This window comes from Diceros bicornis, chromosome 5 (assembly GCF_020826845.1).
Source record: "Diceros bicornis minor isolate mBicDic1 chromosome 5, mDicBic1.mat.cur, whole genome shotgun sequence".
In the NCBI taxonomy this organism is placed as follows: domain Eukaryota; kingdom Metazoa; phylum Chordata; class Mammalia; order Perissodactyla; family Rhinocerotidae; genus Diceros; species Diceros bicornis.
This window is the reverse complement of record NC_080744.1, coordinates 58,336,117-58,358,762: the sequence shown is the minus strand read 5'-3', so window position 1 is coordinate 58,358,762 and position 22,646 is coordinate 58,336,117.

Here is a 22,646-nt window from a genome sequence, read left to right as displayed (position 1 = left end):
GGTTTATTAGGCAAATGTCTGTGTGCAAAAATGGGGAAGGGGCTGGGGAGGCCAAGAGAGCTATGAGACTTCAGGCAGGTCTGACCTGTGTGAGATGGAAGGAAGGAAGGCTGGGTGGAAGAGTCTAGACTGCGGCGCAGGTCTAAGAAAGGTCATCAAGGCTAGAGGAGGTCCTCGAGTCAATGGTTTTCCTCAGAGGAGTCCCCCGACTTCCAGGTCTGCCTTCGTATCCCCACAGGGAGCAGCTGTGGGAAGTATGGCCTCAGAGCAAACACGCTGAGCAAGTTATCTCACATCTCCGAGCTTCGATTTCCTCAACTACACAATGAAGCTTGTTTAGAGGATTAAATAAAACAGCATATTTAAAGTGTTTGGAATGGAGTCAAGTGACCAGTAAATGTCCAGTGAACATAAATTCCCTTCATTCCCTTGTCATACCCCATCCGGAGGCAAGTTCAGAGCAGCTACATGACCTCTCCCCCCAGCCCTTCCATCAACCATCCTTCCTCCCACTCCCCCAGCCACACACACAAGAAGGCAGGTGTGTGTGGCCCAAGGCCAGGGCCTGAGGGCTTATATTTTGGCATCCAGGTCCGTGAGCCTTTATCACATATGACATAGGGCTGCAGCCCATGACTAAGCCCTGGGGTGGGGAGGAAGGAGACCCCAGAAGGATAGATGTCATTCCTACTTATGGGAACTGACAGCATAGTCAGAGCCATGAGCCACACACCCCCAGGAATGCCCTCAGGGAAGACTCTCCGGCAAGGTCTGCTACCAAGTACTTTGGCCTCAGGTACAGACCACCTGCTGCTCCAGAACTGCAGGATATCTTCCCTCTGAGGGAGATTTTGGAGACAGCTGTGTAAGGCAGTCCCCAGTCCGTACCTTGCCCACAACTTTGACCCCACCCTCATGCTCCTGCCATGCTGTTCTCTGTCTCTTCCCTCTTCCCTCCCCGCCAATAAATCCAGACCTTTGTGCCTGCCATAGGTCCCTCTACCTACGGTGTCCTTCCCTTTCTCTCACTCTTAGTGAATGCCTTCTTCCCAGTCCAGCTCAGATGTCTCCTCTTCTGGGCAGCCTTCCCTGACCCACTCCTCTTGCTACTGGCTCAAGTGCCCTAGGCATGTCTCTGTGCCTTGGTTTCTGTATCTGGAAAATGGGGGTGATGATGACAGTACCACCGTAGCTAATCACAGTATAGTGGTAAAAATTAAATGAGATACTGATAAAAGCACCTTGTAAAGGGCTGTATAACTGAGCATCATTGTCAACAGTAGGCATGTGTCCAACAGACACTGGTCTATGAGCATATAATACTGTATAGTGCGGAGGGGTGGGGAGAGGTGAAAGCCCACAGTGTGGCAACGTGGAGGGAGCACAGGACTCAGAGGCAGAAGACCAGCTTCTGTCTTTGCTGCTGGGCTATGTGTCCCTGAGTCAACCCTTGTCTTCTCTGGGCCTCAGTTGCCTCCTTTGTACATGGGTGTGGCCTCCAGGGGCCCACCAGGCTATGCAAGCTTAGCTCAGAGGCTCTGGGTCCTGGGCTCTGCAGGTGTAGCCTGAGCTCCGAGACCCTGCCCGGCTCCCAGGCTGGACAGCTCCTGTGGTATTTCAGGAGGCAGCAGAGGCTCCCAACTCTCAGCATCTGGACAGCACCTCAGGCTGGGACGATGGAGGCCCCCCGCTGACATGAGCCCCAGGCTTCCAGTAGGGTGTGGGAGAGTGGAAGCTCCCTCCCTGAGGAGGAGAGTAGGCACCAGCAGCAGTGAGAAGCTCCAAGGCCTCAGAGAGCAGGCTGGAGGGGTCTGGGCAGACTTTAGCCCCTTAGTGGAGGAACTAAGAGACTGCATCTTTTGGAATTTGCCTACAATCTTTAGGGCCAAGATCAGCAAAATCATTTAGACTCTGATGTCTTGATTGGCCCTAATCCAGATATAAGATTCTCACTTGATGCTGTGGAAAAGAAAAATTTTCCACTGTGATTGTTCAGAATCTTATTAGCAATCAAAGGCTCTATCCCACACACAGCAACTTTGTCATATCTTAGACTATGGGAATTTTTTCAAAGTCCTTTGATGTGTCTTTGATGCTGGATCCAGAAATTGGCTGCTAGGTTTTAAAGGCTTGGCATTTCCACTGTGAGTCATAATTGTTCATCAACATACCTCAATTATTGCTTAATGCCATTTATAGCCTCAAAAGATAAGATAACATTCATGGCATGAAAATTTTAACAACTGTGCTTCTTTAAACAGATTCTATATTGTATACTTTTTTCAAAGTCTTTCATTCCTTTATCCATCTAGTGTCTCCTGTGTGCTGGAAATCGTGCTCTTACTTTCACACTTGTCATTTCATTTAATCCTCACAACCACTCCACGAGGCAGGGACTGTTATTCTCTTTTCACAAATGAGGAAAATGCAACTCAGAGAGGTTCAGTGACTTGCCCAAGGCCACGCAGTGAGAGACTGAACCAGGATTTCAATTTAGAACCTTGAACTTCTAGTTGTCTCATATTGGCCTCTTCTCACCTCCTTAGCTCCCTCCCCCATATGGTTCCCCTGCCCTGCCCCCCTCTTTTTTGAAGCAGAGAACACTGAGGAGAGTTATGATTTGGTATATGGGACACAGAAGGGCATTGTCCAGTGTCAATTTTTTTTTAATGTATCTATTCATTCTTTCAGCACAGATCAATGAGAATTGGCTAAAGTGGGACACTGGTCTTAGCCCAGAGACCTAGAGGTCATGGTCACCATTTACATGCCAGGACCTGTGGGGGCTCAATAGCATCCCACTTCTACCCTGAATAAGAAGCAATAAAAAGGGGGCACAAATAATTAGGACTCAGACAGGGGGTGGCTGGTCCTGTAGAAGAGGGTCTAAGGGAATGAGAAGGAGAAATTTCTACCAATTAGAAATCAAGTCTGAACTTGAGGAAGGAAGGAAAAGAAAAAAAAAAACCTCATCAATTCAAAAAGCCCTCTGTTCCCACTAATCTCATGAACTTTAAGATGTTTTACATAGTGGCAAGATAGAATATAAAACTATGTCTTCGGTGGGGCCGGCCCCGTGGCTTAGCGGTTAAGTGCTCGCGCTCGGCTACTGGAGGCCCGGGTTTGGATCCCGGGCGCGTACCAACGCACCGCTACCCCGGCCATGCTGAGGCCGTGTCCCACATACAGCAACTAGAAGGATGTGCAGCTATGACATACAACTATCCACTGGGGCTTTGGGGGAAAAATAAATAAATAAAATTATAAAAACAAAAAAAACAAAAAAAAACTATGTCTTTGGGAAGAAGGTGTTGTGAGGTGGGGAAATAGAGGCACTGAACTTGGCATCAAATCCTTGGCATTCTCTCAGGCAAGTAGCTTGCTCTTTTCTGGTCTTTGTTTCTTTATCTGGAAAAGGGAGATGTTTCCCATCACTCAGGATATTACAAGTAGATTAAATGAGATAACATGTGCAAAGCCCTCAGTGCTGTTCCTGGCATGTGGCAGCTGTTGAAGATTGTTATTTCAATTCCATGAGTTATGTTGGAGCAGTTGGTCCGGAGTAGAGGGGGCCCAAAATTTGGATGAAAAGAGGGTTCCCAGGGATTTAAGAGTTAACAAAGCATAGACGTGAATCTTTGCAAAGATACTCTTTTTTCCAGTGTGCTGATGAGACTCTCACATCCCATCAAGGAGTTGGTCTAAATGGAAGTGAGGTGAGCTCTAATTTGAGAACTGTAATAGACCATTCATGTGCCAATGGCAAATGCTAATGATGATTGCAAACAAAGAGTAGTGGCCTGCACATATGAAGGGTCTTCTATGTGCTCTAGAGGAAAAGAAACGTTTATTTGAGACACCTGGTTGTGTGCTTTAGGCTGAAGAAGGCCAATATAATATGAGAGACAGCATGATGGAGAGAAGCTGGACTTAGAGCAAGAGGACCCACGTTCAAATCCCAGCTCTACCCTCCAACAAGCTTTCAAACCGTAGGCAAGTCACCCAGTGTCTTCTCTTGTTTATGGGAACAGTTGTCTTAGTACCTGCCTTATCTCTGTCATAGAATTATTGTTAGAACAAAGAGGTAGGTTCCTCAAAAAATTAAACATAGGCTTACCGTATGGTCCAACAATTCCACTTCTAGGTATATACCCAAAAGAATTGAAAGCAGGGACTTGAACATATGTTTGTACACTCATGTTCATAGAGTCATTATTCACAATAGCCAAAGGTTGGAAACAACCCAAATGGCCATCAACAGATGAATGAATAAACAAAATGTTGTATATGCATACAATAAAATATTATTCAGCCTAAAAAATGAATGAAATTCTGATACATGCTATAACATTGATGAACCTTGAAAACGTTATGCTAAGCAAAATAAGCCAGATATAAAAGGACAAATATTGTATGATTCCACTTATATGAGGTACCTAGAATAGTCAAATTCATAGAGGAAGAAAGTAGAATAGTGGTTACCAGGGGCAGGGGGGAGGGGAATGGAGAGTTATTGTTTTATGGGTACTGAGTTTCAGTATGTGATGATGAAAAAGTTCTGAAGATGGATGATGGTGATGGTTTCACAACAACGTGAATGTACTTAATGCCACTGATCTGTATACTCAAAAATGGTTAAAATGAGAAATTTTATATTATGTATATTTTACCACAATAAAAAAGTAAGGTTTTTTTAAAAAAAGAAAGAAGGAAGATAATGTAGAGGAAAGTGCTTTGCAATCTGTAGAGCGATGTGAATTAGTTGTAGTCAAGTGGTTAGGATACAGTATTTACATTTCTGTAAGAGTAACTGTCAAAACTGGGGCCCTCACCTGGGACTTCTACAGCTATTTTCTAATCTGTAAAACATCAAGTAGAGGTAGATATAAAAAAGAAATAAAAAAGAAACAGCATCCACTAAGAGAGTTGAAAGTGGTTCCTCTGGGAAGTGAAAACCAGGAGTGGCAGGGACTGCTACTTTTCCTACCATGCTTTGTAGAATAATTGGACTCTTTATACTATGTGCATATACATATATTTCACAAAAATAAACATAACTTTGACCTTATGAGAGGCCAAATTAGAGAAAAGAAAAATATCAGATGTTCCTAATTCATTATTTTTTAATGCTCCTCATTTACTATATGTTCTGAGTCATTGCCTTTCATTCCATAATAAAATGAACCAGGCCAATGAAAAACTCGGTTGTTGTTATTGTCAGGAAGAGGTAGCTAAAGAACAATGAGCACCTTGTGTTCTCCCTCTCTGCTTGCCAGGTGCCCAGCGAGGGGAGGGCCCTGCCCCAGGATTCCCGGTGTGTTCCTATTGGAAAATGAATCAATTGGCCATCCTGTTTATTAATCAGTCTCTCAAGACCCTGGATCCGGGGCCTGGATCCTCTGGAGCTTGGTTCCCACAAGTGAGTGATGGAGTTTGACAACCTCTGAAACCAGGACCAGATCCAGGGACTTGACAAGGTGCTCTTTGAAGCTCTTCCTGAAGCAGCCTGGAGGTCTTGGCCCTTTTGATTACAACACTTAGGGTGAAAATTAAATGATGAACTGTGGGCATAGAAACTAGTATATACCAACAAAACAAAATTAACTTTGGCAGTAAGTTGGCACAATTTCTAAACAACACTTCACAGGCAACAATTCAAGATGCCCATTAATGTTTTTTAACAGCTTTGTTGAGATGTAATTTATACATACCATACAACACATCCATTTAAAGTGTACATTCAACGCTTTTTGGTGTATTACATTATTAATCTTCAAAATTGTGCTAAAATATATATAACATGAAATTTGCCTTTTAAACTATTTTTAAGTGTACAGTTCAGTGGCATTAATTGCATTCACCATGTTGTTTCATTTAATCCCTGCAAAGACACATTTTATAGGTAAGAAAACTAAGGCCGATCAAGGTTTACAAATTTACCCATAGTTACTCAACGAGGAAGTGGCCGGGTGGAGTTTCAGACCTAATCTGCCAACTTAAAAGCTGAACCTTTCCCAGCATGTCATGTTGCCTTCTACCCAAGCAGAGAGGTTCCTCAGAGGTAAGCAGTCCAGTGTAGACAGAAGGTGGGCTTGCCAGTGCCTAAAGGAGCCAGGGGAAACTGCAGAGTATGCTTTGGTCTCTTGTGGCTCCTCGCTTGCCCTCCCTACTCAAATTGAACCACAATTACCTGTGTTCTCTTTTGTACCCCGTCACCTGCTCTCCTTTGAGGACACAAATAGGCCGCCCTCTTGGCCAAACTTTGTGAAAGAGGGACCCACAACTCTCTCTACTTCCTCATTTCTTGTTATTCCTCACTCCACCCAGATGCAGCCCCATCACTCTTCTGATACTAACCCCCTATTTGTGTCACTCAGTGGCCTCAGTGACCAAATTCAATGGATGTCTCTCTTGGCGGCTGTGCTGGCTTTTCCTGTGGCTCCCATGGCATCCACTCTCATGGTTCTCCTAACTCTGACCACTCCTCTATCTCCCTCACTCTGCCCTTCCCTTAAATGCTGGATTTTCTCAGAGTTCAGTCCCAAGCCCTCTTCCCACTGTTCTTGCTTGTCCTGGACAGCCTCATATGTGACCACTGCCAAATCTACATCTCCTGCCAGGCCAGACCTCTCATCTGAGCTCCAGCATCAACTCCTGCCTGGCCACCCTCCCTGGTCATCCCACAGGTGTCTCAAATGAATCATGTCTAACACGGAACTCAGCAACCCCTCCAACTCCAAGCCAGCTCCTCTCCCTGTGTCCCCATCTCAGTAACAGCCCCATCATCCACCCAGGCACCTGGGAGTCATTCCCTGAAATGTGTATGAACTCTACCAGGACAGAGACATTTTTTCTTACTTTTTTTCCTTTACCCTATATTTAACATACCTGGAACTATGTCTGGCTATAGGAGGGTGCCCAATAAGTATTTGTTGAATGAATGCTTGCCTTCTCCCAACATATACAAACCATCCCCACAGGACAGAAGATCAGTCCATTCTGCCTCCTAAAACATCTCTCATATACTTCTGCTTCCTCCAATGGCTCTGCTACTATCCTAGTCTAATCCCACCTCATCTCTTGCCTGGACAAGTGTTAAAACCTCCTCACTGATCTCCCCATTTCAAAACCATTCCCCCAGGTCACCAGCCAGTGAGTTCTTTCAAAAACCCAAATATGATCTTGTCCTCACCTGCTTAAATTCCTTTGAAGAGTCCCTTTGTCATCAGGATAAATTTCCTGGCATTAAGAGGGTCAGAGAATGGTTTCTGAGTAAGTGTTTCTCTGCTCTGTCTAGCAGACTGAGGGCCAGAGCCCTAGGCCCGCCCAGCTCAAAACTTTCTTCCTAGGTGAGTGGTGTTGAAGAGCTCTCTAACATCAGAGACCTCCACCAGCTCCCTGCAAAGATGGTGGCCCGGGTTAGGGCCATCTTGGCCCCTGCTCCACATCCCTTTCCCCTGTTCCTCCCATTCATTGTGGAGTCCATTCAGGGAACATGCCTTGGGAGTTGCTCCCAGCAATTCTGCAGAGCTGGGAGAAAGAAAAGAGTGGGAGAGAGGCAGAGCTGACAGGGAGACTGAGTCTGCATTCTGACCTGCCTGTGGCCACCCTGAGGGTCTCTTAGGGGCTTGGCAGGTGGGGGTCCTAGGCTGGCCAGCAAGGGGCAGAGGCCTTTGTCAGGAAAAGCAGCAGGGAGAGAGACCCAGCTTTCTCCCTTCACTGAAGGAAAAGACTCCTGGCTTCAGCTGCTTTAATGGGTTTGGTTGTTGGTAACATGGAGCCTGAGGGGTGAGCCTGGATTAAGGGAGATTGGAGGTACAGTGAACTCTGAAACCAGGCCAGAGAGTGGGGGGTTTTGGGGGATAGGATGTAGAGAGAGTCAGGTTGTAAGGGGCTTCTTCTGGAATGCTTTGAAATCAGGCTGCAGGAATCCTTGAGAAATGCTCAAAACCCAGGCTCTGAGGATATCCTAGTGAAGTAACTGAACTGAGGCTGTGTGACCTCTTTGGGAAATGTGCTAAATTCAGGCTGCAAAGGCTCGCCGAGAACTCACGAATTTAGGCAAGGGGCTTCTTGGGAGAGGTACTCACTCTGACTGCGAGGATGGCCAGGGGAGGCTACTGGACTCAGGTCCAACAGGACATTCTTGGGGACTGCACTGAACTCAAGTTATGGGGGCTTCTTGGAGGTCAATGAACTCAGCTTATGGATGCTTCTTGACGAGTTCACTGAACTCATGCTGCAAGCCTGGAACTTTGCCTGCAGACTCAAAGTCCGTGTGGCTTCCCTCTGCCACACCAACCCAGTTACAGGACCTAAAGACAGGCATGGACACAGACTGCAGTCACTCACAGGGTCATTCACAGTCTCTCTCTCACTCACTCTCACACACACACACACACACACACACACACACACAGCCTTCTCAGCCCCCTCTCCTGGTTCTCCCACATTTTTCTGACCTCCACACACAGGAGTGCTTAGGGCAGGGCCCAGTCCTCAGACCTCTCCTCCTCTTATTTGTCCTCAACTCCCAGATGATCTAGCCAGTCTGATGACATTAAATACCACCTGTTCTCTGACAACTCTCAACTTTACATCTCCATCCCAGACCTCTCCTGTCAATTCCAGACTCATTCATATCCAACTGCCTGCCTGACAACGTCCACCTGGTTGGCTGGTAGGCATCTCAAACTCAACATGTCCAAAACCAGACTTCTGACCTTCCCTCCCAAACTCCTTTCTCCATCTTAATAAATGGCAACTGCATTCTCCCAGTTTCCCATGTGTAAAACCGAATCATTTGTGATCCCTTCCTTCATACTCTATATCAACAAATTATACGGATGGAGCAAATTATAAGGTTGGAGACAACCATCCTTGTCTCCTTGCTGTTGTTTGACTCTATTTGTAAAATATAGTCAGTATCCAACTACATATGACCATCTCCACTACTTCTACCCTAGTCCAAGCCATCATCACCTCTCCCTGGGTTATTGCTCTAGCCTCCTGGTTATCGATATAGGTCTCCTTGCTTCAATTCTTGCCCCTCCCAGTTTATTTGCAGTGCTGCAGCCAGACGGTCTTTCAAAAATGTAAGCCAGATCAGGTCACTCATTTGTTCAAAACCCACCAGTGGTCCCCATCTCAGAGTAAAAGCCAAAATCCTTACCTTGACCTCCAATGCCTCACATGATTCTTCCTCCCCACTCCTCTCTCTTTCCTCCTCTCCTATCACTCTCTCCCATGTTCACACCAACCATCCTATCTCCTTGCTGTTGTTTGAACATGTCAAGGCCACTCCATCTCAGGATCCACTTTTGCACTTGCTCTTCCGTCTACCTGTGATACTCCTCTCTCAGATATCCACAAGGCTCACTCCCTCAATGCATTCAGATCTCTGCTCAAATGTCTCCTCACCAGAGGGACCCTCCTGTTCACCTATATAAAAGGGCAATGTCCTCCTAGGCACTCCCCACCCCTTTACCCAGCTTTGTATTTTCTCTGTAGCTCTTATCGCCATCTGATATACTATAGATTTATTTGTTTATTTGTTCATTGTCTGCCCCCACTAGATTATAGACTCCACGAAGGCAAGGACTGTCTTGTTCATTGTTGTATCCCCAGCTCTTACAACAGTGCCTAGAAAACAGTGGGTGCTCAGTAAATATTTGTTGAATGGATGAATGAATGAATGCTGAGAACTAAGTAAATATTTGTTGAATTGAATGGAACTAGATCCCACTCTTGACTTTTGTGGGTCTCGTAAACCTATAGCTTCCTTTTCAGAGATTTTAGGAAACAACAACAACAAAAATTCTAAATCAGTTACCAAGGCTGTTAGATGGGAAAATCAATACTCAGTCTAAGAGAGGGAGTTTAAGACTTCTAGAACAGTATGGGGTGCTTGAAGCATGACAGATGAAAGGATAACAGAATCTATACTGGTAATGTCTAGTCTGGAAACAAATACCACTTTGAGTACATAAAACAGAGCGATGTTAATAAAGAGACCTGGCTACACAAGTGATGAAAGAACCAAGAAACCACTGGGGAACATGATGCAACTCAAGATTAGCAACAGCAAGAAGTCACTTCTTCCTCTAGGTCAGAAGCGCAGTGGGAAAGGTTGTCAGGGCATAGGAACCAGGGACGCCAATAGAAGCTGGACTATAGAGGAAAAGCAGAGATGCAGCCAGAGGTGTGTGTGTTGGGGAGAGAGAGCCTGGCTTGTCCCCATCTCCCTCCAGTGCCTCCCATTAGCCGAACATGCTGGAAGCCGGCTGATCCAGGGGCCTGGGAAACACAGCCTGCAGGGGTTACCTCTTATGATATAGACCAGAGCAGGGGAAAAAGGAGGAATGGCACGGAGGGCAAATGGCACAGGCCCAGGACAGGCACAGAAGTGCTCAGTGGCTTCAACAGATAGAAGAGGAGAGGGAGAGACATGGGGGAGAGATAGGCAGCAGCTGAGCCTATGAGTCTGAGCAAAAGGGAAAAATCAGACCCAAACTGTACTTGCAGTTTGGACTAAAGCCGTAGGGGGTACCCCGCCCCTACATGTAATTTTTATCACTTGCTTCCAGTCTCTCAATTCTGGCAGCTGCTTTAACGAGAGGAGCCTGGGGCTCCTGGCCAGGCTTCCAAACCTGCTTCTGCCCTTCTCTTTCAAGATTGAACCAGCTCTGCTGGTTGACACCAGTCCAAGGCACTGCCTTGAAGAGCCCTTTATTATGTGGCAGGCACCAGATTGGTATTGTCCATGGCACATGAGACTCTGATGGCACCCAGAGTATCCCCTGTTATTGTAGCAGTGGAGGATGGCAGAACACACCCCAGGTGCAACTGGTGCCTTCAATTTAGCAGAAGCACCCTTCAAAGTCTTCATTGCACTCAAGGGCCTCACCTCCAGAAGAGGGCGAGGGCTTGTTCAACCTCAGTAGATCTAGGACCAATGAGTAAATTTCTGAGGAAGAAGGTTTAAGTTAAGGAAGAAGTTTTAACAATTAGAGCTGCCAGCAATGGAACTGGCTGGCCGGTAAAGGAGTGAGGTTTCTGTTCTAGGAGGTATTCTAGCAACGGTGTCAAAAATGTTGTGGAGGGGAAGCCTGCAGTAGTAAACTGGACTGAATGCCTTCTCCACTGCCTCTAACTCTGCCCAACTCTGAATTCTGTGGGTGACCAACCAGCTCCTTTCCTTCTGATGCTCTGTTCTCAACATTTCCTTCTGCAGACCAAGCCCATGCCCACGTTCTGTGACCTTGGTGAGGGAGCATCTGAGGGGAGGGGAGGTGTGTGCCACTCACTCAGTGGGCCTTTCCTTCCTGCCTGGCTTTGGGCTGAGGAAACTGGCACTTGGTAGGTGTGGGAGACAGAATAATGGTGCCCTAAAGACGTTCACGTGCTAATCCCTGAACCTGTGCATGTGTTATCTCACATTGCAGAAGGGACCTTGCAGATGTGATTAAGTTAAGGATCTTGAAATGGGAAAATTATCTTGGATTATCCAGGTGAGCCCAAAGTAAATAATGGTGAGAGAAAAAGAAGATATGATGACAAAAGCAGAGGTTGGAGTGATGTGCTTTGAAGATGGAAGAAGGGGCCATGAGCCAGAGAATTCGGGAGGCCTCTAGAAGCTGGAAAGGCAAGGAAATGGATTCTCCCCAGAGCCTCTGGAAAGAATGCAGCCCTGCTGACCCTTGATTTTAGCTTCATGAGACTCGTTTCAGGCTTCTGACCTCCAGAACTGAAAGATAATAAATTATTGTTTTAAGCCACTAAATTTGTGGTAATTTGTTATCAAAATAGGAAACAAATACAGAGGACTTATGACCAAGTCCCAAGACAATTAGTGTACAGCCTGGTAGTAGAATACCCATTTCCCATCAGAAGAGAGTGAACACAGCAGTTAAGAGCATGGACTTTGGAGGCACATAGACCTGGATTCAAATCCCAGCTCTGCCACATTACACAATATCTCAGACCTCAATTCCTCATCCCTAAAATGGGAATATTAACATCCACCTTGCCCAGGGTGGTTGTGAAGATGAAGTAAAATAATGCAGGTGAAGCATTCAGCATAGTACCTGGAACAAAGGAAGGGTTCAACAAGTAGCAGTAGTTATTCTTACTCCTACCACCATCTCCACCATTACTACTACTACTACTACCGCTGCTGCTACTACTACTACTGTTACTGCTACTGCTGCCACTACTACTGCTACTAACAACAACAAGAGCAGTATCTACGGCTGAAGAGCAGAGTAGCTGCCACAAGAAGGATTAATAGAGACAGTGGCAGCAGTGAGGGAGGATGGGATTACAAAGGGTCAGAGGGTGGAAATCGCAACTTCAAACCATTGTTGAGATTGACTTCAGAATCTGCAGTCTGGCCTAAGTGCCCTTGAGGCTGAGGAGGGCTGTATCCGCCTACCCCAGATAGGGGTGGGTGTGGGTGTGTCTGTTTCAGGGGGTACGGCCTTCTGGCTCAGACACCTTGACTCAGAATCACCAGCCAAGGCCTTCCGTCTGTGCTTCTGTCTGGCCCAGGGCCCTGGGTGCAGACCTGAAGCTAGAGGAATGCTGGAGGAATGCAGACATGACAGAGCCCAGGACTCAAGGCACTGGTCCTCTGCTCTGGGATACAAACCAGGACCCTGAACCCAATTACACATCCATTTCCTCATGCTATTTTCCAGTTGAGAAAACAAGTCAGACATCAAAAGAATGTGTGGGCAAGGTACAAGCGCCTCCTCATTATCTCTGTGGTTCTCTCCCAATGCCCTGCCATTGTTAGGAGCCCTCCCTGCTTCTTTCTTTGAAGGTACAGAAGGGTACCAGATGGCTTTTCCCTAAGACACTGGGTTTTGATGGGCAATACACTAAGACAATATGTCATAGATATTTTTAGCATGCAATTCCACCTATTATGGTAGTTAAGAATCTTCCTCTGGGCTCAGAAAAAATCTGGCCTCACATTCCTGGTTTTTCCACCTTTTAGCTCTGCGGCCTTGGACAAGTTCCTTAACTTCTCTGAGCCTCAATTTCCTTATCTTTAAAATAATTGTAATAGCAGATACCTTCTAGTGTTCTTGTAAAGAGACATGAGATCATCCATATATGGGACTCAGCACACTGCCTTGATTTTAGCAATTACTGAGGAGATATTGATTATTGTTGTTGTTAGTATCATTGTCATGTTATTGTCATTTTTGGAAAAAGCTTTAACTCAGGACCAGAGGCAACCACAAGTCTAGGTACCACCCTGGCTTTACTTTTCTACGTTGTCACAGCAGCCTGAGACTGCATGCTTGGCAAGGACCGGGAGGTCTGGCCCCTTTCTTCTGCAGAGTTCAGGAGGGTGGGCAGCCGGATGATCTCCCAGGTGGGTTCAGCTAGGCACAGCTGTAAGAGGTAAAGAAGAGATGTTGACATGTTCCAGATGTGCTCCACAGCTGTTGTAGTAGGGATTGGTGCTGTCTCTCCTACTAAACCATTAAAAAAAATCATTTCTGGGAAGCTGGTTTCTAACTTCTTGTGTCTTTGGAGAAAAGGGTTGAATTAGTTGACAAGCTAATTCAGTTATGACTGATGAAAACACACCTGAGAAATCATGACACTTCAGGTTTATCTCAAACGTGGTGACCAGGAGCAAATTTCCCCAGAGTATAAACAGGATATAGAGAATGAGTCAAATGGCATTTGGCAATGGCTTTGAATTCACACCCCTGGAGTGACAACAATTGATGGGATGCAGCAAAACAAGCATTCTGCTTCATCACTGGTGACAGTAAAATTGCTATAACCTTTGAGTATGTAATTTGGCTATTGGTGACAAAGTGTTTATTTCCTTAGGCTTGGTAGTTCCATCTCTGAGAATCTATCCTAAAGAAACAATCTACAAACTTAGAGAGAGCTGTATGCATATGTTTGTTCATTGCTTCATTGTGTATGAGAGTGAAAAGATGGAAACATCCTAAATGTCAATCTAAAGGTCTAACAATAGGGAGTTGGTTAAATAAATGACAGTATATCTATTCAGTGGAATATTATGCAGTCATTGCTAATGAGTATCAATAAAGACTATGCAGGAGCACGGGAAAAGGCTTGAGGTACATACGAAGTGAAAAAGCCAGACACAAAATGGTACAATTATGACTACATGAAAGACTAAATAGAAAAATAGATTGGAAAAAGTTATAGAAAGATATTACTAGGGATCGTGTTAGGATGGTGGAGGAATTGAGGGTAACTTTTTTTGTACACACTCCAAGGTTTTAATCTTGTAGTTATATAACTTGTGTGGTAGGCAGAATGACGACCCCTCAAAGAGCTCCATGTCCTAATCCCTGGAACCTGTGCACATGTTATCTTACATGGGCAAAAGGGACTTTGTAAATGTAAAGGTAAATTAAGGATTTTGAAATGGGGAGATGATCCTGGATTATCCAGGTGGGCCCAATATAATCACAAAGGTCCTTATAAAGGGAGGCAGGAGAATCAAGGTCAGAGAAAGATTAGAAAATGACACATTGCTGGCTGTGAAGATGGAGGAAGGGGGCCATGAGCCAAGAAATTCGGGTAACCTCTAGAAACTGGAAAAGGCAAGGGAACAGATTCTCCCCAGAGCCTCCAGAAGGAACACAGCCCTGCCAACACCTCGATTTTAGTCCAGTGAGACCTATTTCAGACTTCTGACCTCCAGAACTATGAGATAAGTGTATTGTTTTCAGCCACTAAATTTGTGGTAATTTGTTACAGTAGCAATAGGAAATGAATATTATATATAATAAAGTTGAAATGAATAACATACATAATAAAAACTAATTTTCTTAAGTGCCAGCTATTACAACAGTGTGTTATCAAATACAGTGGAATAATTATATATTTTCTTTACACTTCTGCCTATGACATTTTTCCTTTGAATGAGGAAGAGGATTGATTTGTAGCACTGGCTTTGAAGGAGGCAGACCTGAGTTTGCATCTCAGCCCCTCAGTTGTGTGACCTAAAAACTCTCTTATCTCCTAATCTACACACATGTGGACCCTGAAATATGATCATTTTCAGCTGCAGTGGGCCCCAAGAGGGTGGATTGTTTTTTTTCTTAAATGACTTTTTTGAAATTATAAAAATTATATAACATTACAAACAGAATAAAAAATATAGAGAAAAACTCCCATAATTCCTTCACTCTAACACAATAGTTCTTTGGTGCATTTCCTTCCAATCTTTTTTCTTATACACATTGTGTTAGTTAAGACTCTGGGTTGTAAGTAGCCAAAACCTAACTCAAAGTAGCTTAAGTAAAAAAAGGAAATTTGTTGGTTCAATAACTAGGAGGTACACTGGCTTTTGGAATAGCTAGATTCAGGTGCTCAAATGATGCTGTTGGGGTCCTGTGTCTTTCCATGCTCTGGGTCTGCTTTCTTCTGTGTGGCTTCAATATTCAGGGGGCTCTCTTTATGTGGTGTCAAGAATGGCTAACACCATGGTGAGGCTTCCGCGATCCGTACACCTCTTAATCCCAAAGGAAGACAAAGCATCCACATACCAAATATCATGCTGAGACTCTGACTGGCCTTCCATGGGTCACATGCCCACCCCTTGGGCAAACCATTGTGGGTAGGGGTAAGGGGTATCATGATTGTCTGCGCCTGTATCACATGCCCACTCTTGCAGGCAGGAATTGGGAGGAACAGTGTGACACAATCAGGAGGAGAGGCAGTTCCTTTCATGAACAAGAGATGTTGGGCATGCAGAAACAGGAACCATCATCTATCCATATTTTGTATCATGAGTAATTTGTATATCATTCCACAGTCTTCATAATTATCATTTTAATGGATTTAGGAATGCAGCATACCATAGCTTGCCTAACCCTTGTTGGCTACTTGGGCTGTTAATTTTCATAACAGTTTTAGACTGTTATAGACTATGCAGTAATGAACATTTTTGTGCATATAGTTTTCTCTATAGTTTAGTTTATTTCTGTGACACAGATTCCAGAAGAGGGATTACTGGGTTAAAGGTGAGAAGAATTCATTTTGGCAAACTGTTTTTCAGGAGGGCTGCACAAATGTGCAGGGAGTGGCGCAGCTGCTGAGACTGAGAGGTAGAGGTAGAATCGCGCTCACTTTCAGGCCTTGCAAACTGAGGTGGGTTGAAAGAATACCACAAGCTGGTGTGCCCTGAGGCCATGACCAAAGCAACAAGCAGGAAATATACTCACCCTGCTTAAAACTGAGATAAAATGCAAATTGACTTATAGTTAAGGAAATGCATGTTAGAACAGTGAGATATCATCTTTCATCCACCAGACTGGTAAAACTTGAAAACACTGACAACATGCAGTGCTTGTGAGACTGGGGGAAGAGGCACCCTCATAGTCAGCTGATAGAAATGTGAACTATTACAACATTTTGGGAAAGTAATCAGGCCATATGGATTAAAATTGATCTTAGAACACCCCCATTGCATCACATAATTACCATTTCTTTTGTGGTGAAAATATTTAAGATCTACTCTCTTAGCAACTTTCAAGTATATAATACAGTATTGTTAACTGTAACAATACTGTACAGTTACACGCTGTACATTTAGATCCCCAGAACTTATTCACTTTCTAACTAGAAGTTTGTACTCTTTGACCAATGTCTCTCCATTTCCCCCACCCCCAGCACCTGGTAACCACTATCGTACTCTTTGTTTCTATAAGTCAGACCTTTTTAGATTCCACATATAAGTGATATCATACAGTACTTGTCTTTCTCTGACTAATTTCACTTAGCATAATGCCCTCAAGGTCCATCTATGTTGTTGTGAATGGCAGGATTCCTTCTTTCTCATGGCTGAATAATATTGTAATATATAAGTGTATCAAATCAACACGTTGTACACCTTAAATCTACACAGTGTTATATGTCAATTATATCTTAATAAGGCTGGAAAAAAATTGATCTGATAATCCCATTTTTGTGAATCTATCCTACAAAAAGAAGGCACCAGGTCTGTTTCTCACCGGTGTCAGTTTCTCTTTCTTTATAGGTTATAGCTCCCTGCATGAGTTAGCTCCATCATGTGTCTTTGGCCTTATCTCCAGGAGGTGCCATACCCATCTTTGTCTTAAATAACTAAGCATTTGATATGGACTGTGGCAGAGGCAGCTAACTATCTCCAGTAGCTATTTTCCCCTTCTTTCTTTTAGTAATAGATCCTACAGAGCCTATGACCGCCCAGTTAGAGATCATATAACCCAGTCCCCCTACAGCTAGGTGTGGCCATATGAATAAGTTCTGGCCAATACAAGATGAGTGGAAGGGATGCCTGCAAACTCCAGAGGTGGAACAATCAGATTGTTCATCTGCAAACTCTGGCCTTTGAGAGATACCAGTGAATATCTGCTGGTCTCTTGAACTGAGAAGAGAAAGAATTGGGAGCCACAGGATGGCTGTTCTGCTGGGAACAGGGAAACAAGGAGAGGTGGTTTGCAAAGAAAGGAGAATGGAGCAGATGCAAAACAAGAGGCAGGGATACTGTGAGGTCTGAGAGTGCTCAGAGCAGCTGTCCCAGTCCTGGCTCTCATTCCTCGTGAGTGAGGTCACACTATTCTTGTCCTTGGGTCCTTTTAATAGATTCCTCCTTTTCCTTCAGCTAATTGAATGATTTTTCTGTTATTTGCAAGAAAAGGAGACTTCATAAAGATAGAACCCTCCAGAATAACCCTTTCTTTTGTACATGATAGCCAATAAGGAGTGGCAGGAAAGTTCATTGAAATGTATTTTGCTTTTGCTGTTGTGGAAGAAAGAGAAAGAGAAAGAGAGAGAGAGAGACCTAGCCCAATCTCATTCAGTTGACATTCCACAATGACATTTTTCCATATCCTACTTTCTATTTATGTTGTAGTATTTCTCTTCCCGGCCTATTTTAGTCCCTATTGAGTCAGACCCTAAATAACCCCCTCTATGTCAGAGGCAAGGAGTCATGGAGTTCTTCCCTTCCATTTGTTTTTGTTTTCTCAAAGTATCAGCTTCTGGTGCCAGAGGCAATCAGGAAATGAGGGGAGTTTCCTCTTCTGGGCAACAGATAATTAAAAATAATGATGTATTGAGTGCTGGCTGTGTACCAGGCAAGTGGGCTGTGCATCTTACATGGTTTCTTTAATCTTAACAATAACTCTGTGAGTGGGGATTATCATCTCATCTTTATAGAGCCTTATAGGATTGTTTTGAGAATTAAATGAAGTAATGTTTGAAAAGAGCTTTGAACATCTAGATTCAATAGATGTTAGCTGTCATTACTACTATTATTTTTCAGTGAGGAAATTGAGGCTCAGTTTGGTTAAGATACTCACCTAAAGTCATCCAGCTAGAAGACTGAAGACAGGTCTTGCTGTCCTTAAAGTCAGTATGAGAGATCCACTATGATTCACAACATCTTGACTGAAATGACAAAACATTAATCAATGTGAATAATGACAAAATTTTCAACCCCATTTTAACCTGATGGGCGAATGTCCACCATAATTTTGGACCAACACATTTCCCCCCCTTGCTGATATGTTCCTTGTACAGACACCAACTTCAGTCCTCACCAACTCCCAGAGCATAGCCTCATAAGACGTGACTGCTTTTCCAGACCCATCTCCCACTTTTTCTCATACCATTGGCGAGTACTCGATGTCCATCTATGGTGAGCCCTGCTCTTCCCCTTGGCTTCCTGGGATTGTTCTAGGGATGGGCACAGATCCAAGCCTGGCCAATCAGTACTTTTTTCCCCCACAGTTTTTCAAACTTAAATTGAGTATTAGGCCCCTTCTAGTGGTGGAAATAGTAAGATGTAAAACTTGGGGTGCTGTTATTTCCAGAAAGCCAATCTTGAGAGAAACTGAAGCCAGTGCAGCAAGGGAAGAAAAGAAGCAAGTGAGTTCTGGTGGTGCTGAAGTTCCTGGTTCCAGAAGTTCCTGAAGACTTGGTTCATTTTTCCCCTTCCTCCTTAGTTTGGCTGTTCAACGCTTTTTTGGATTTTTTGAGCTAATTCTTCTCTTTCACTTTTGCCCAAGCAAGTTCAGGTTGGGTTTCTGTCACTTGCATCCAAGATTCCTGGAAAACATAAGTACCACATAGCCACAACTCAACTGGACTGCCTCCTGATCCTGAGCACACTTTTGCTTATGCTATTCTTTGTGCCTAGAATGTTCCCTATTTCCACATGTCGAAAGCTAACCACTCAGTTTTCAAGGCCCCATTTCTCAAGAACTGTCCCTGATCCAATTTGCTGGAATTCAACTATGCCTCTTCTAATCTCCCCAGTCCTTTAAAAGGGGGAAAAGTTCTCTTATTATACTCAGAACTTTCTAACTTGTGTTATAATTATTTATATATACACCCTCTCTACTATTTTCTTTCCAGAACAAAGATTTGCTTTGTTCATCTTGTTCCCACTGTGCAACCACAGTGTCTGGCATGGATAGCACTATATACACGTTAGTTCCCTTCTCCTCGTTGTAGGCACATTTTTTTCCTGTAGCTTCATTTTCTTTTCCTAGCATCAACATTCCATTCCCTGCTGCTGAGTGAGAAAATGTTCATCTGTGTCTGCTCCAGGCAATTATATGATGAAACACCACTAACAAACTGTTGTAAAAATAATTTATCTAGAAATGGTTATTGCATTGCAGGCTTAAGGAACTAGTGAGGGAAGTTGTTAATTCTGTTTAGACGGTGGGTTGTCCTGGTACATGTGATATTTCATTTAGAATATGGATTCAAGTGGGAACCTTATAAAGTTTGCATTCAGCAAGAAGGGGCTGCATTTTCAAAAGAACTACCTGCCAATTTTGTGGTCCTATTTTTAGTATTCCCACGTCACTTCAAACCTCTTTGGCAGACCAATTATTTGTTAGTGAGAAAAGAGGTGATGTGTGTGTTCTTGTGTGTATATGCAGATACACCTAACAAAAATTCCAGGCAACTTTGGTGGCTTGGAGGTTGGTGTGTTGAGAATACATTATTATCAGAATACCTAACTTTTTATATTTAGCTGTCAGCTCCCCTCTCAAATTATACCACCTGGTTCTTTCTGTCCAACAATCTCTTCTCTTTTCTGAGTTATGGGAATATTTATTTTCTGCACATTCTTTTAGCTTGTATCATACTGCCTTTTTTTTTTTTCCTGAGGAAGATCAGCCCTGAGCTAACATCCATGCTAATCCTCCTCCTTTTGCTGAGGAAGACCGGCTCTGAGCTAACATCTATTGCCAATCCTCCTCCTTTTTTCCCCCCAAAACCCCAGTAGATATTTGTACGTCATAGTTGCACATCCTTCTAGTTGCTGTATGTGGGACGCGGCCTCAGCATGGCCGGAGAAGCAGCGTGTCAGTGTGTGCCTGGGATCCGAACCCGGGCTGCCAGTAGCGGAGTGCGCGCACTTAACCGCTAAGCCACGGGGTCGGCCCCATACTGCTTTTTATTGATAGCTGTTTTTTTGTGCAAGTCTTTGTCTTCCAGAATAATTTTAATTTGTCCTTGGGTTTGGTCAATTTCAAATTTTACCTGTACCCAGAGAAAACTGACATGGTTACTCTCTGTTTAAAGGATGATGTATTCCAGAGGACTTACTAAAATACTTATCATACATCTATAAATATCGAGTCACAATAAACATCTTGCCCTTCCTTTCTATCCTGTTTCTCCGGAGGAGCAGTGGGGTAGAGTAAACAAGTTTCAGAAGTGGGGCATCTAACTTTACAATTTTGCTCATTCAACCAATGAAAAATATAGAGAGATAGAATCCAAATCGTTGGTTATTTAGCTATCTTTTCATGGATATTTATCTCCATCTTTAGTTTAGGACCGCACAAGGCATGGACTTACTTTGTACAGCCTATAGTTCTAGCATGATGTCTTACACATAGTAGGTACCAATAAATGTGAGAAATGATTGAATGATATATACACTCTCTTGGAGTTTTCTGTGGGGAACATGATTAAGAATAAAGTGCTAACAGCTCTCTCAAAGTCTTTTGTAAAGAAGTGGAGTATAAATAAACACATAAATAAAAATAAGGTTTGGTTATCACATTTTGGAAATGCTTCTTAGCCTCTGATCTGCAATAATACCTGAATCAGAAAGATTGGCTGAAGGGAACTATTGGGGACCAAGCACGTGAGGTGGAATGCATTCTCTTTTTCTGGTGTTCAAACACAAGCTGTAAGAACAAAATGTTTCTAATTAAGATACCACTGATTTTTCCCTCTATTAATTCCATCTTTCTTCAAAGCTAATGGATATATATAATGACTCCACATCAAAGCCTCTTTTCTATTGGTTTAGGAGATATGAGTTTTATTACAACAAAGTAGAATTCACAACCCACAACAGAGCAATTTGTTGAAGTTATCTTGGAGTTGATTTATGAATCACTCTTCATGAAATGAGCTAGATCCTCATTATATGTGCTATCCTTCTAAACCTCCTTCTTCAAGAAGCATTTCAGGTCTTTATCCTTCCTCTTGCTGGATCCTTCCCCCATACCCTTGTCACTTGCACTCTCCTCACATCGTGTTATAATTATCTATTTTCTTCCCTATCTCCTCTCATTAGACCATAAGCTCCTTGAGGGCAGTTATTAAAGTTTGCTCAACTTAGTATAATCAGTGCCTTGCACAAGTGCCTGGTTTATGTCAGGCATTCAACAAAGATCTGTTAAATGAATGAATAATAATAATGCCTCACATTTATATAGTGCTTTAGGCTCACAAAGTACTTGCCTCTGTTATTTTACTGCCATGATACTCTGAGGCGGGCAGGAAACCCGTTACCACCCGTATATACAGATATGAGAAGACGTTCAGAAAGGCTGTATAACCTGCAGGCAAACAGTCTGCAGTTTCAGGAGACACCAGGACTCATGACTGTGGATTCCTGCTCTAGAGCCCTTTTCTGAACAACGGAGCTGTTTGTTTCCAGAGCCAAGTGCCAAAGGCAAAACAAACATTCCCCAAATCCTTTAAACCTTCTCCCTGTTCTGCCTCCCCACTTTACTCCTCTGTTGGATCCTTTCACCTCTGACTTAGCCCTATTTTTTATTTAGGAGCTGTATATTTTCTATATGCAGATGAAAGATGAAAAATATATACTCTTCTGTTAATTCTCCAGTTCCTCTGCCTGGGACCTCCTGGCTGAGGTGTAGGATTGTGGCATAAGTGGCATGAGATAGGGGTGATGTGTGTGTGTGAGCAGAAAGAGGTAGCTGAATGGTGAGGTCAGAGTTCGTTGCTCAGAGGACTATTAGGACAAGGGTCCGTGATGCTTGAGTTGTCTCTATCCTCCCCCACCCCTGCCCCCCACTGCCCCATCTCCAACATTTTTTTTGTTTTTGTGAGGAAGATCGGCTCTGAGCTAACATCTGCCAATCCTCCTCTTTTTGCTGAGGAAGACTGGCTCTGGGCTGACATCCATGCCCATCTTCCTCCACTTTATACGGGAAGCCGCCACAGCATGGCTTGACAAGCGGTGCATTGGTGTGCGCCCGGGATCCCAACCGGCGAACCCCGGGGCCGCCGCAGCAGAGTGCACGCACTTAACCGCTTGCACCACCGGGCCAGCCCCTCCAACATTTTTTTCTAGGGGAAAACTGGATAAAATG